Source organism: Bos taurus, chromosome 23 (assembly GCF_002263795.3).
Source record: "Bos taurus isolate L1 Dominette 01449 registration number 42190680 breed Hereford chromosome 23, ARS-UCD2.0, whole genome shotgun sequence".
NCBI classification, from domain to species: Eukaryota; Metazoa; Chordata; class Mammalia; order Artiodactyla; family Bovidae; genus Bos; species Bos taurus.
In genome coordinates this window covers 51,010,418-51,023,668 of record NC_037350.1, presented here as the reverse complement: position 1 = coordinate 51,023,668, position 13,251 = coordinate 51,010,418, and the positions used below count along the sequence as shown (strand labels likewise).

Below are 13,251 nucleotides of genomic sequence, written 5' to 3'. Positions count from 1 at the left end.
TGGCAACAGAGTCCCCTGTGCATTCTGTGATGTCTCCAGGGCCATGGCATCAAGCTCTCTGGCAGCCTCTCTTCACTCAAGCTTGCCCTTGTGCTTTTTTACCCAGATTCAGTACAACAGTGTCAAGGAGGTAGAGGAGGAAGAGGGAGACGTGGTGACTGGCCTGTGTGTCCCCCGCCCCCAACCCCCAGCCTTCCTGACCCTCTCAGTCTGTGTTTCTGTGTGTGCTGGTTGGGGGGTGCTTCGCCCTGCCTCCACCCTGCTGCTGCTGCTGCTGCTAAGTCACTTCAGTCGTGTCCGACTCTGTGCAACCCCATAGACGGCAGCCCACCAGGCTCCCCCGTCCCTGGGATTCTCCAGGCAAACACTGGAGTGGGTTGCCATTTCCTTCTCCAATGCATGAAAGTGAAAAATGAAAGTGAAGTTGCTCAGTCGTGTCCAACCCTCAGCAACCCCATGGATTGCAGCCCACCAGGCTCCTCGGTCCATGGGATTTTCCAGGCAGGAATACTGGATTGGAGTGCCATTGCCTTCTCCGCCCTGCCTCCACCCTAGTCATGCTCAACTTGCTGTACCCCTTGCTGAAGTCAGTGAAAGTTAAGATCTAAGATGCCATGAATATTAGGCATGTGTTTGACTGAATGCAATACAAAACCTGAAGATGTTTAAAAACGAAGGACTTTATCTGTGTCGGATAATAAGAAATCTTAGTGTGGTCGAAACCAGGCTACTCCCCAGGCTCCCCCTATCTTCCTGCTCTGGTATCTTCTGCAGGCTTGTCTTCATCCTAATGGTGGCGAGAGGGCTGCTGCACTTCCAGGCCCTGTATTCCAGGCAGGAAGAAAGGTGAGTGAAGGGGAAAGGGTGAAACCCTGAAACAGGCAGACCTCCCAGATCTTCCCTCTCTAAAAAGCTTTGCGGGACACTCTGTCCTCAGAGGCCCACCGACGTCTCAGAGCCCAGGACTGGCTCTTTTATCTACCCTCGCTGCATAGATTCTATGGCTTCTGTATTAGAGGAAGGGGACCGTGAGACTTTTGAGTAGCTTTGTGAGGACTTTCACACTGTTCAAGATAATCCATAGGAAACAAATACCTTTGTTCCAACACGCAAGCGGTAAGTTGAGAGTTGGGATCTCGTGTGAGCGCGGTGACCGCCTGTGTGAGCTGCTCTGAGCCGGGACAGCGGCAGCCTAAACTGTGTCCCCGGCCTGATGCTGTGGTGGCTCTTGTCGCCTCTCCCCCAAGTCGTTACTATGAATGAGTCAGAAGGGTTTAACCAGAACGCCTGCCTAGCCAGGACCTTGAGCCTACTATTAACAGTCTCCTGCAGGCGTCTTCTCGTATATCTCTCCACCCGTCAAAACCCCATCAAGACATAAAACAGCAAAGTCCCTGATTTCCCCCTTCACAGTCAGACAGCTTCTCGTCCAGCTTTTGACTTGGCCTGTTCAGGGGCTTCAGATAAATGGAGTCACACAGTAGATCTTCTTTTGGGTAAGTGAAAACTCAGGATGATAGTTTTGAGAATCACCCAGGTGTATCATTGCAGAAGCTAATTTATTTCACTCATTGTATGAGACCAAAACAAGCCCTGGATCCCAGTTGGGTTCTAATCACCTATCATATTTTTGAGGCTTATTTATTCTTTTTTTTTTTCTGAGGAACCAGATGAAACTCTGGGCTTTTATCAGAAGCAGAAGCTTATCCCTATCCAAAATGAAATTACACTAATTCATACATACGGTAAAGATCCTAACTGCCTCTTAAATGAGACAAATTTTCAGCAGAAAGGCCAAAAACAAACTGGTTCTAGTCCTCTAAATTAAAAAAAAATTATTTATGGGGAAAAAAATCATTTTTGCTTTAAAGAATAGTTTAAAAATAGTTCCTCTTCCGGGCCATAGTTCTTCCTTTGTCCAATCAGGTTGGAGTATGCCAGGGGAGAAGTCAGCTTGCTTAGAAGTCACTATCTGAAGAAGGAGAAACAAGAATCCTTTCTCTGAGATCTCTATAGACAGCACAGAACTTTAAAGCTATCAGAGCAATGCTGCCCTTCTCTGTGGCAAAGAATGCAATCTCCTGGAAATAAAGATATGTATTTCATAAGAAGGAATGTGGGTTTGGGAACTTTGAAATGACTCATTTTAGATTTCTTGTCTCTGAGAGATATAAATTAGCAGCAGCAAAATCGTATGGCCCTTTGAATGCTTCAGCCCTTGAATTGTAAATTGAAGTTTGTTTAGCCATTCGGTGGGGCTTAACTGTACCAGAAAGAGCTGTTAAATATTTTATGGTGTCTGAATGCGTTTGCAACCCTGGGCACCATTCCTGTCCCCTGACACATTTTTGTTCAAGTAAGAAAGGGAACGACAGAATGCACATAAAAATATTCCCGGTTAACAGAAGTTTAAATGAATTAGAGCTAGAAAGGACGCACATGTTTGCATTTAAGCATGGTATAAGGCCAACTTTTTCATGAAGAGCGCCTTATTACTTCTGCTGTAAGCGATGCTCTCAGTGTTCAGCGTTTGACAAGGGGAATTTCCCTCCCTGCTCTCCTTCCCCGATAGTATATATTAAACTAATTGCTTTATTTTAACAAGGGGGACCCTGTTTCCCCCAGCCATCCTCCTGACCCCCAGCTTGAACTTCAACTCCGAGGATCTTTGCCGAGAGATAATTGCACCATCGATATGATTTAAGGCACTTTCGCTCTAGTGCGTGAAGTCTTCTCTGTCTCCAGAAACATTTTTAACTCTCAAAGGGTCAGATTCCCATCCTGCATAATTCTTGGAGCGTCATATAAAAAATTTGGCCCAGAGTTTCCTTATCATTTATAATTTTCAAAATGCTCTCAGAGTCACAGACCTATCTAGTGTTCCAGAGATGAACAATTTGCTGTTTTTCAAGAATAAAAATTCTCTGAAGAGTAATGTTAGGAAGCCAATAGGATTCAGACTGTCACAGGGCAACTGTGACTAACGCGCCTGCCGGAGGCTGCAGCCGCCTCTCAGGTCTCCTCGCGTAAACCACTCCTCAGCTTCCCCTTAAAAAGCACTCGAGGTCAACGTGAACACACGGAGAACTGGCATGTGGTGAGGGGCTGGCCGTCCTGCCGTGGGTGGAGAGATGGAGGGGGCACCCCTCCGAAGGTCCCCACCCTCAAGACGCAAGATTCTCCTTCTCCGGAAAGCTGCCCCGCCCCACCTGCCCTGAAGTCCCGGGGCAGCGGTGCCGAGTCCTGTGGCTGGTGGACCCTGTTCCTTCCCACCTCCTCCTTTTCCTGGCAAGATGCACTTGTGTATCACACACGCACACACACAACACCGAAAGCAAACGTGCAAGCCCCTCACGCACCCAGCTTTCAGAACGCGCAGCTTTAATTGCCTTACATTCTCTCTGGTGCTTTCTCCTGGAGGAGACGCTTGCTCTCTTGGGCTGGGCAAAGCCAAGCACTAAGGCTGGCTCCTCTGGAAGGCGTTGGGTCCGTCAGCAATGCAAATGTCCTGCATCTCCAGGTAACTCTCCGGACCAGGGCTCAGCAGCATTGCTCTGTAAAGGCCAGAGAATGAGTTTATAACGATAATACTTTAGACCTTGTGGGCTACCCGGTCTTTGCCTCAACTATTCAACTGCAGAGAGGCCACAGCCACAGGCAAACAAGAGGTGTGGCCGTGTTCCAATAAAACTTTATTCGAGGACATTAAAATTCGCATTTCATCTAATTTTGACATGAAATATTATTCTTCTCATTCTTCAAAACCATTTACAACTGTAAAAGCAACTCTTAGCTCACAGGCTATAAATAGACAGCCAGCGCGCTAGACTAGACCCACTGCCAACCGCTTACTGAACCCTGTCCTTTCCAGCATAAATTCTAAGGGCTGGGCTTTTCAGGTTTGTAATTCTGGAGCCTTAAGTACCATGACAGGTACTTAATAAGTACTTGTTTAATAAAAAAAGTAAACTAAGTAATTTCTTGTGAATCTGTAATATAAATTTAATGCATGCTTACTAATATGTATTATAACAATAATAATAGATTGCTTTGTTTGAATATAATACTATAAACTTATATTTGCCTGGTTCTTTACAGCTGTACAAATACTTTCACAAACCCCGTTTGTTAAGCTTGTGTGCCTGTGATGTCTTCAGGGAACACAAATCTGTGTGACAGATGATGGAATTTATCACCGAGTACATTTTTGCTCTTGCGAGCACATCATGCCGTCTGTGGGGTCACACAGAGTCAGACACGACTGAAGCGACTTAGCAGCAACAGCATGAAACCACTGATTTTTAATTTTTTTCTCCAAATAATTACCCTATAGAAAATGCCTTCCTGCTTTTGTTTTTTAACTTTCATTACTGTCTGAGAAGTTTTAGGTGACTTTTTGACACATTATCACATTTCAGCTTCTCGGGGACTTTGGTTCACATGTGGGAAGAGAGCAAACTCCATCAGTGTTCACAAAAAGAGGTCGGTGTGGACTCTGGACGAGCTTCCCGCAGGGGATCCTCTCTGAAGGAAGAGGAGGCTGTCCACGGTGACAGGTGAGCCTGAGGGGCAGATGGCAGCTGAGCCGGCTGTGCAGTATTGGCCGCCGAGCCCAGATCTGTTCTCCGTCCTGCTCAGCCCGACTGTGCCCAGGCGGGTTGGCATCCAGTGGATATGATCACTGGACAACAACTGTGGGACCAGAGGGTGGGGCAGAGAGAGGGCAGAAGCTTATGCACCTGCTCTGGGTCTGCAGGCCTGGGCCCACAGGAGCACTGCCGTCTTTCCCTTCGGGTGAGAGTGGTGATGGTTTTCCGTGTTGCCGCTGGGCCACCTGACCACCCCTAGCCTGGACTTCCCTGGTGGCTCAGTGGTAAAGAATCCGCCTGCAGCGCAGGAGACCCGCGTTCGATCCCTGGGTCAGGAAGATCCCTGGAGAAGGAAACGGCAACCCCTCCAGAGGAGCCTGGTGGGCTATAGTCCGTGTGTTCGCAGAGTCGGACACAACTGGGTGACTAACACTAATGCCAACTTGCCCGAACTTCTGTAAATAACCTCGTTAAAAGCTTTCCAGGTGAGCCATCTGCTTCCTGTGTGGAGCCTGGCTGACCGAGGCATCTAGGGGTCTGCCTGGGGGATCCGGGAAACTCGGTAGTTGGGGGCCCCAACTCAGAGCCATCACTTCAGAAATGTCTCCTGCTAACCCTCCCCTTGGGGTCACAACTCTGGGTATTTTCTTTGACTCCAAGAACACCCTCGCCCACGTCACACATGAACGACCATGATCCCGCTTTCTGTAGGGTGGGCATGAGGAGCAGGCCTGCTGCATCCTCTTTCCTGACTCGATTGCCTTCGGCACTGAGGTCGCCGCCGGAGAGAGGGGAGCAGCAGGGGCGGGGGTGGAGAGCTGGGACCTACTTCCCCGGGGCTTCCTGGCGGGTCAGTGGTAAAGAACCTGCCTGCAGTGCAGGAGACCTGGGGTCGATTCCTGGGTCGGGAAGATCCCCTGGAGAAAGGAATGGCCACCCACTCCAGTCGTCTTGCCTGGAGCATCCCATGGACAGAGGAGCCTGGTGGGCTACAGTCCATGGGGTCGCAGAGTCGGACACGACTTAGTGACTAAACCAACCACCGCTTCCTGGACGGAGCCTGTAAGGACCAGGGTGAGGCAGGGGGCAGTCAGTGAAGGGAGGGGCTACAGCCTCCAGGAGCTCAGAGCCGGAATCACTGATCACAGCCTGTGTCTCTTTGCTCGTGTTTTCAGCGCCGCATATGAGCCCATTGCTGTTTTTCGTATTTGCATTTCTCCCCTCATCGTTTCAATTTCTTTTTTAAAACTGAAGTAGAGTTGATTTACGATGTTGTGTTGATTTCTGCTGTATATCAAAGTGACTCCGTTATACACACACATACATTCCTTTTATATTCTTTTCCATTTTGATTTATTACTGGACTCTGAATATAGTTCCCTGGGCTATACAGAGGGACATTCCAATGGATTTTGATGTGAGTTTTACTAAAACCAACGCTTTTATTTCCTTATTGTTATTACTGTTTTCCTATTGAAAAAATTGTTTTCATTTGTTTTTAACGGATATTCTGCTATCTTGATTTTGATTTTTCAGTAACAGAAGAATTTAAAGGTTTAAAAATATTTCTAGATGGTAGGTTTGTTTCCTAGTTTCTACTTTTATTATTAATTTTTCATGTTATTGCTTTTTGATCAGAAAAGGTTATTTTTGCCTTTTAAAAGATATGAATGGAGGTCTTCTTTCTGGCTGACTAGAGTCCATTTTTGTGACTGTTAATAAATCATTTTTAAAAACAGTTGTTCTCTGATTTCAGGATACAGAGTGTGACACTCAGTGTTTACCTCACTGTGTGATTGTGTGTCGTTCAGGGTTTTCCTTCTGGTGTGTGTGCCCACGTGCCCCACTTCTCACCCCTCAGCCTTTCCCTGTAGTGTGTGTGTCTACCCAGCGCGTGTGCCTGCACATGTGTGTGCACGCATGTGTGTGTGTCTGCACATGTGTGTGTCTGCAATGCTCCACTTCTCACCCCTCAGCCTGTCCCTTTAGTGTGCATGTCTACACAGTGTGTATGCCTGCACATGTGTGCGCACATGCGTGTGCACATGTGCGTGTTTCTGCACATGTGTGTGCACATGTGTGTCTACGTGTGTGTGCACGTGCACGTGTGTGTCTGCACATGTGTGTGTCTGCAATGCTCCACTTCTCACCCTTCAGCTTTTCCCCTTAGTGTGTGTGTGCACATGTGTGTGTCTGCACATGTGTGTGTGTGTGTGTGTCTGCACATGCTCCACTTCTCACCCTTCAGAGTTTTCTGCTCATTTACTGTTTCCTTTTCCTTCACTCTGTGCCACTCTTTCCCGTCTCGTATTTTGCAAAGGCAACAAAATCCACCTCTGACAGGTCTCCTATCTGCAGATCAGATGAGCTCAGAGCAGCGTCTTGGCCCTGACATGTTCTGCAGAGGCGCAGGCCAGGCTTGGAAAGCCCAGCGGGGGAATCTGGAAGGAGAGAGGGACGTGTCCTAACAGTCGGCACGACTGAGACTAGCACGTCTTTGGCCTGGGACCCATCGGCTGAACTTTCCTACATGGTGGGTGTGTATCAACACGAGACCTCGGAACTCGTACCTGCACGGCGGCCAGGGAGGGCCAGGTGGTTCTATGAATGCGTGAATGAATGTCCTCTTGAAGCTTATATCATGAAGCTTATATCACAGGCAATTAAAAATACCTGAAATTTATGACTGTCAGACAGTAAGTGGCACTAGACCAAAAATTAAGCTGGGAAAGAGGACAGTTATGAGGAACAAGGTCTTTATAGCATCAGAAAATGGGAGAAAACATTTGCAAACCACACATTTGATAAGGAGATAATATCCAACATATATAAGGAACTCACACAACTCAATAGTGAAAAACCAAGTAACTCAATTTAAAAATGGACAAAGGACTCGAATAGGCATTTTTTTCAAAGAAGACATACAAATGGTCAAAAGATACATGAAAAGATGCCCAACATCACTCATTGTCAGGGAGAAGCAAATCAAAACCATGAAGAGGTGTCACCTCACACCCGTTACAGTGACTGCTGAAAAAAGACAAAAGACAAGAAGTGTCGGTGAGGCTGTGGGACAGAGGGAGTCCCACGCATGGGTCCTGGGCACAGCTCGGTGCAGCCAAACACCTCACTCCCATTAAACTCCTGCTTGTTTCTTTGCATTTTCCCAGACTTTTAAAGTACAAATACTAACAAACGCAACTATATACGTTTAATCTCTCCTTTCATTGTTACACAAAATGATTGCACAATACCCTCAGCTTTTTCACCTTGCCTTTTACACAGAACTATAGACCTGGAGATTTTTGCATTCCAATATATAGAAAGACTCCTCATTGTTCTCTAATGACTGCATGTTCCATACTGTAAATCGCTTCTGCTAAAGGAAATCCCGAGTGTGTCTGGGTTTTGCTGTTGTAAACAATGCTGCAACGGAAAGCTTTGTTTACGGGTCATTTTGCAGGTGTGCAAGTCTGTACGATAAAGTTAGAGAAGGGGAGCAACGGGTTAAGGAGTAATACGCGTGATAGGTCTGACGGTCATTGACAGACAGACCACAGCAGGGCCCGCAGGAGCACTCACTCCCACGCACAAGGCATGAGGGTGTTCTTTCCCTGCAGCCTCCCAACGGAAGGCGCTAACAACTGTCAGAGCTTTGCCAACGTGATGGATGAAAAACGACATCTCAGCATAGCTTTAATTTGCATTTTTCTTACTCTAAATACAGTGAGCATCTCTTTTTGTCTTTCGTATTTCGTAACTTTAAGACGTAATTATCGTCTTTTCCTTTGCCCGTTTTTCTCTTGGATTGTTGGTCTGCACTCTGTGTTTTTAAGCCAACTGAAAAATGTTAAATGCTGTGCATTATTTTGGATCTAAAAATCCCATTGCATTTTTAATGTTGTAAAACTTATAATAACCCTTCCATTTTAATAAGAGTAAATATGTGTTATTATACTACAAAATAGTTTCTTTGTTCAGAGTCTGAAATTAGAAATTTCAAACATGGCTCATATGTATGTGTGTGTGCATATAATGATGGCCTTCTTATAAAGTCATGTGAGGCCATAAAACTTTACTCCAAAAAGGGAACCAACCTCAAATGAGGTCTCTGGAATAGAGCTATGCTGAAGCTTAGAAATAAGGTCTCAGATTAGTCCAAGCATTTCTCCCACTAAGGGGATAACATTTCTAATTACATTTCTAATTATTTTAAGCCCGTTTGTTGAACAGATTCCAGTCTAAATCATTAATATCAAACCAGATTCCTGCAGTGGCTGCTTGAATGTGTATTGCATTTATATTGAACTCCATTTTATTAATAACTTTTAAAAGAATAATAGACATCATGAAGTAAAGTGTCAGAGCTTTCATCTTGTCTAATCCCCTCGTTTTATGTAGGCCTTTAATAGGGACTTTGATTTTCACCCTCCCTCTTACTTTTTCTTTGCCGTTTAAAATGCATTCAGTACTGACCTTCACACCTGGTTACAGGTAACTTCACACAACGTCCATGCTGCCTGATGCCCCTCACGCCTCGGTGCACATGAGGTCTTTCTTGCTTAGTTCTTGGCTATTCCAAACCTTAGGGGTCACTAGAGAAAATCCTCTGGGACAGTAAAAGTTCTATTTTTTTCAGTTAGTAGGCTTCAGTTTCTCCATGGGTCCCTTAAGGATTTTTGACTAGAAGCCTTCTAAGTTCCCCAAAGAGCCAACCATCGCTGAGTTTGGGAGGGGAGAAGAGGGTGGGTGGTGGATTCTCCACTTTCTCCAGGGAAGGCCCTGCCTTGTTTGGGGGCAAAGTTAATATTTCTGCATAGCTTTGTTACATTCTATTTCCTGAGGTCATAACAGTCTGGGTTCCAATTACATTCCTAGAATAATGAGCCTATTACAGTAAATGAACATTTTCAAGGGCGACCGAACAACCGTCTATTGAGTATGCCCGCACCTAATAATTCTCCACTTGGCAGAAGGAGAGAAGGAGGCGTTTGGGTGACAGGAAGTCGTCTGTGAAACGTGATCGAAGAAGGAGGATGAGAAGGTAAGGTAGGGCGAGCATCTCTTCTCTCGTGGCGTCGGCTTAGTCAAGGCCGCGGGGAGACGGAGGCTGCAGGCCTTTTCCGCGAACGCCGAGGCCCCTGACTCCAAACCGCTTCAGGGTCCCCACGAGTCACCTGCTCTAAGCGTCCCCTTTCTCCTTTGAAAGCTGTGGTGGATATCAGATGACAGCCCAGCACCCCGACTTTGTTGGCTTAGCGCTATCACAGAGAATGGAGGTGGATCAAGTAACCCATGTGGACAGTGAGCTTTAGGAATAGATGCTGTCTTAAGTGTTAAAAACATAGTTTTAAACAAAGCACGTTTTATGCAACTACATTGCAAGAAGAAGAAAAAGTTACATATAATTTATACATACAAATTAATTTAGAAACATGTAACTTTATATAATATATAGAACACACATATACAAAGCGTATACATATATAACACATAGAGCAGATGCACATATCAAATCATGTGTGAGAAATATGTGTGACTGCTACCGGTCCTGGCTGTGTAACTGATCATGAGACCATAGTTGATATATTTTTAAGTGTATTTGTTGACATATAATTTACATGTCATAAAATCCGTCTATTTAAAGTGCCCAGTTCAATGGTTTTGGGTATGTTTGCAGAGTTGTGCAACTCTCACCACAAACATTTTAATCAGCCTCCAAAGCAAACCCTGTTCCATCACTCCCCTTTCCACTTGCCCACCCCCTAGTCGCTGGAAACCACTAATCTACTTCCTGTCTTTAAAGATTTGCCTATTCTAAAATTTTGTATTTCATATAAGTGAAATCATACAATACGTGGTCTTTTGTAATGAGCTTCTTTCATTTATAATGTTTTCAAGACTCCTGATATATTCATGTGTGTGTGTGTTCAGTTGAGTCCGACTCTCTGCAACCCCATGGACTGTAGCCCACCAGGCTCCTCTGCTCACGGAATTTTCCAGACAGGGATGCTGAAGTGGGTTGCCATTTTCTACTCCAGACAACCTTCCCAACCCAGGGGTTGAACCCGGGTCTCCTACGTCTCCTGCGTTGGCAGACAGGTTCTTCCCCACCTGGGGAAGCCCAGTTTTTCACAGCTGATGTTTATAGCAGCTTAATAACCAACACAGTGTACAGCAGCAATATTGATACAGTGATTATGGGAAGTAAATGAGTTAGTACGTACAAAATCCTTAGGATAATGTCTGACAGAGTTAGTGCTTAATAAATTATTTTTTGTCTTTATAAAAAGAACTCACTTTAAAATTGTGTTTTTTCTAACTATAACAATAATAGCACATAGATGACATCCAAGGTCATTCACAAAAACCAACATCAACACCATAATTCGCATCTCTGCTAATATTTTGGAATATATGTAAGGTATACATACATACACACACACATATATACAACTTACTATAAATACATATGCATATATGTAATATGCCACTATCTCAATGAAGTATAGTTGATTTACAATATTCTGTTAGTTTAAGGTTTACAACAAACTAATTCAGTCATACATTACATATATGTCTATTATTTTTCAGATTTTTTTTCCCTAATAGGTTATTACAGAACGTGAGGTAGAGTCCCTGTGCTGTGCCTCAGGTCCTTATTATGTGTCTATTCCATACATAATAGTGTGTATCTGCTCATCCCAATCTCCTGATTTATCCCTCCCCACCCAACTTTCCTCTTTGGTAACTGTAAGTTTTTTCTATGCCTGTGGGTCTACTTCTTTATTTACTTTGTAAATAAGTTCATTTGTATCACTTTTTTAGATTCCACATAGAAGCGATACCACGTGATACTTGTCTTTCTGTTGCGTGACTTGGTTCACTGAGTGTGTTTATCTCCAGGTCCGTCCCTGTTGTTACAAATGGCAGTATTTCATTTTTATGGCCAAGGCGTATTCCACTGCATGTCTACCACGCCTCTTCTACCCATTCATCTGTCGATGGACATCTAGACTGCTCTCATGTCTTGGCTATTGTGAATACTGGTGCAGTGAACATCAGGATACATGCATGTTTTTGAATTATGGTTTCCTCTGGATATATGTCAAGGAGTGGGGTTGCAAGATCATTAATTTAAACTATTATTGATTACTTGATTTGGTACAGAAGTACTCATGGAGATAAACAACAGTTCAGTTCAGTTCAGTTCAGTTGCTCAGTCGTGTCCAACTCCTTGCGACCCCGTGAATCATAGCACACCAGGCCTCCCTGTCCATCACCAACTCCCAGAGTTTACCCATACTCACGTCCATCGAGTCAGTGATGCCATCCAGCCATCTCATCCTCTGTCGTCCCCTTCTCCTCCTGCCCCCAATCCCTCCCAGCATCAGAGTCGTTTCTAGTGAGTCAACTCTTCGCATGAGGTGGCCAAAGTACTGGAGTTTCAGCTTTAGATGTCTTATATTCTGGCCTTACTGAAAAATTATCAATTTTTTTTTTCCAGTATAGGGTTTTCAATAGCAAAAGTAGTGATGACCATGATACTTGGCATGAGTTGAGTTTTTCCTGTCTCTCCCTCAGGTTCAGCAACAGCACAAGATCTGTGGGCAGATGTCAGACTTGCCAGGCTCTTCTGAAATGTAGGAAAACACTTCGAGTCAGTGTATTCTTATTTGTTGTGTTGTTTAGTTGCTTAGTTATGTCTGACTCTTTGAGACCTCAGTAGAGGAACCAAGACATCGGGCTCAAGTTTAAGCATCTTTCAGTTTTATTCCTCTACTGAATGAAGACTTTGGACTATAAGAATTTGGTTTTTTATAAAATCAGCAAATAAAAATAGACCAAACAGCCTATGAGTTACTAAGGATAAGAATTTTGTGTTTAACCAACTTAATAGCCTCAGAGTCTAGTACAGCGCCTGGCTCAGAGCGGGTAATCAATTGATGTTTGCTGTCTTCTTAGATTTATTGAAGATGTAATTGTCACCAGTGTGACCATACGTGGCTCACTCTTCACTCTCATCCGTTTTCACAGTACCTCAAGTATAAGTGGATCTCAGTAAATGCTCAAGAATTGAGCTCAGCTGATTGATTCCTTTCTGTTAGGGTAGATGTTTCTTGAGAAACATTTTTATTATTTAGCATATCATGGAAATTTGGATGTGCTACGCACCTCATAACTATGTCTATTTTTTTATTCCTCTGGGTTTCTTGTTCGCAGTACACAATGCTCTCTGGTGTGACAGATCTTGGCACAAGTAATTCCAAACCTCAGAGGTCTCTCATCATCCAGCCCCAAGCAATTACACGAGCACTTGCGATCCTGGCGGAGTTAGGAGTGTGGATGTGAGTGAAGCAGACAAGGTGGAAACACACGGGAACATCTGGAGAGGAGCTCAGCCAGGCCTCGAGTCGCCTGCCTCCAGCGCCTACCCCTTCCTCTGTCCCCACGCTCCTCCCGTCAGCTCACGATGTCACAGGACTGTCTCCCTGGACTGTGCAAGGCTTGTCCTCAGTCAGCCTCCAGCCCCTCCAGGCAGGCGACACCCAGGACGGCGCATGGGTCATTTTCCCGAGCTCCGTGCCTAAGCGTGGATCTGACCTTGTATCCTCGGAAAATGATCCTATGTGTAAATTCTTAAATAATCTTTTAAAATCTC

The 13,251-nt window shown here is 44.9% G+C and overlaps 2 long non-coding RNA genes across 4 annotated transcripts in view; one reads left to right on the top strand and one right to left on the bottom strand.

Annotated features, from left to right (window-relative positions):
- LOC112443832 (uncharacterized) overlaps window positions 1–9,482 on the bottom strand; it is a 25,571-nt gene extending 16,089 nt beyond the window's left edge. For 2 of the 3 annotated variants that reach the window (XR_009492610.1, XR_009492611.1), the window contains exons 1-2: window positions 9,066–9,482; window positions 3,395–3,554 (exon numbers count right to left, since the gene is read on the bottom strand). This is a non-coding gene — a long non-coding RNA (uncharacterized lncRNA). Of the gene's footprint in view, window positions 1–660; window positions 824–1,095; window positions 1,254–3,394; window positions 3,555–9,065 lie in introns of those variants that run through there. The other variant, XR_003032224.2, reaches the window with a different exon arrangement.
- On the top strand, window positions 9,458–13,251 carry LOC132343665 (uncharacterized). Its single transcript, XR_009492613.1, has 2 exons — window positions 9,458–9,633; window positions 12,813–13,251. It is a non-coding gene; the product is annotated as an uncharacterized lncRNA (long non-coding RNA).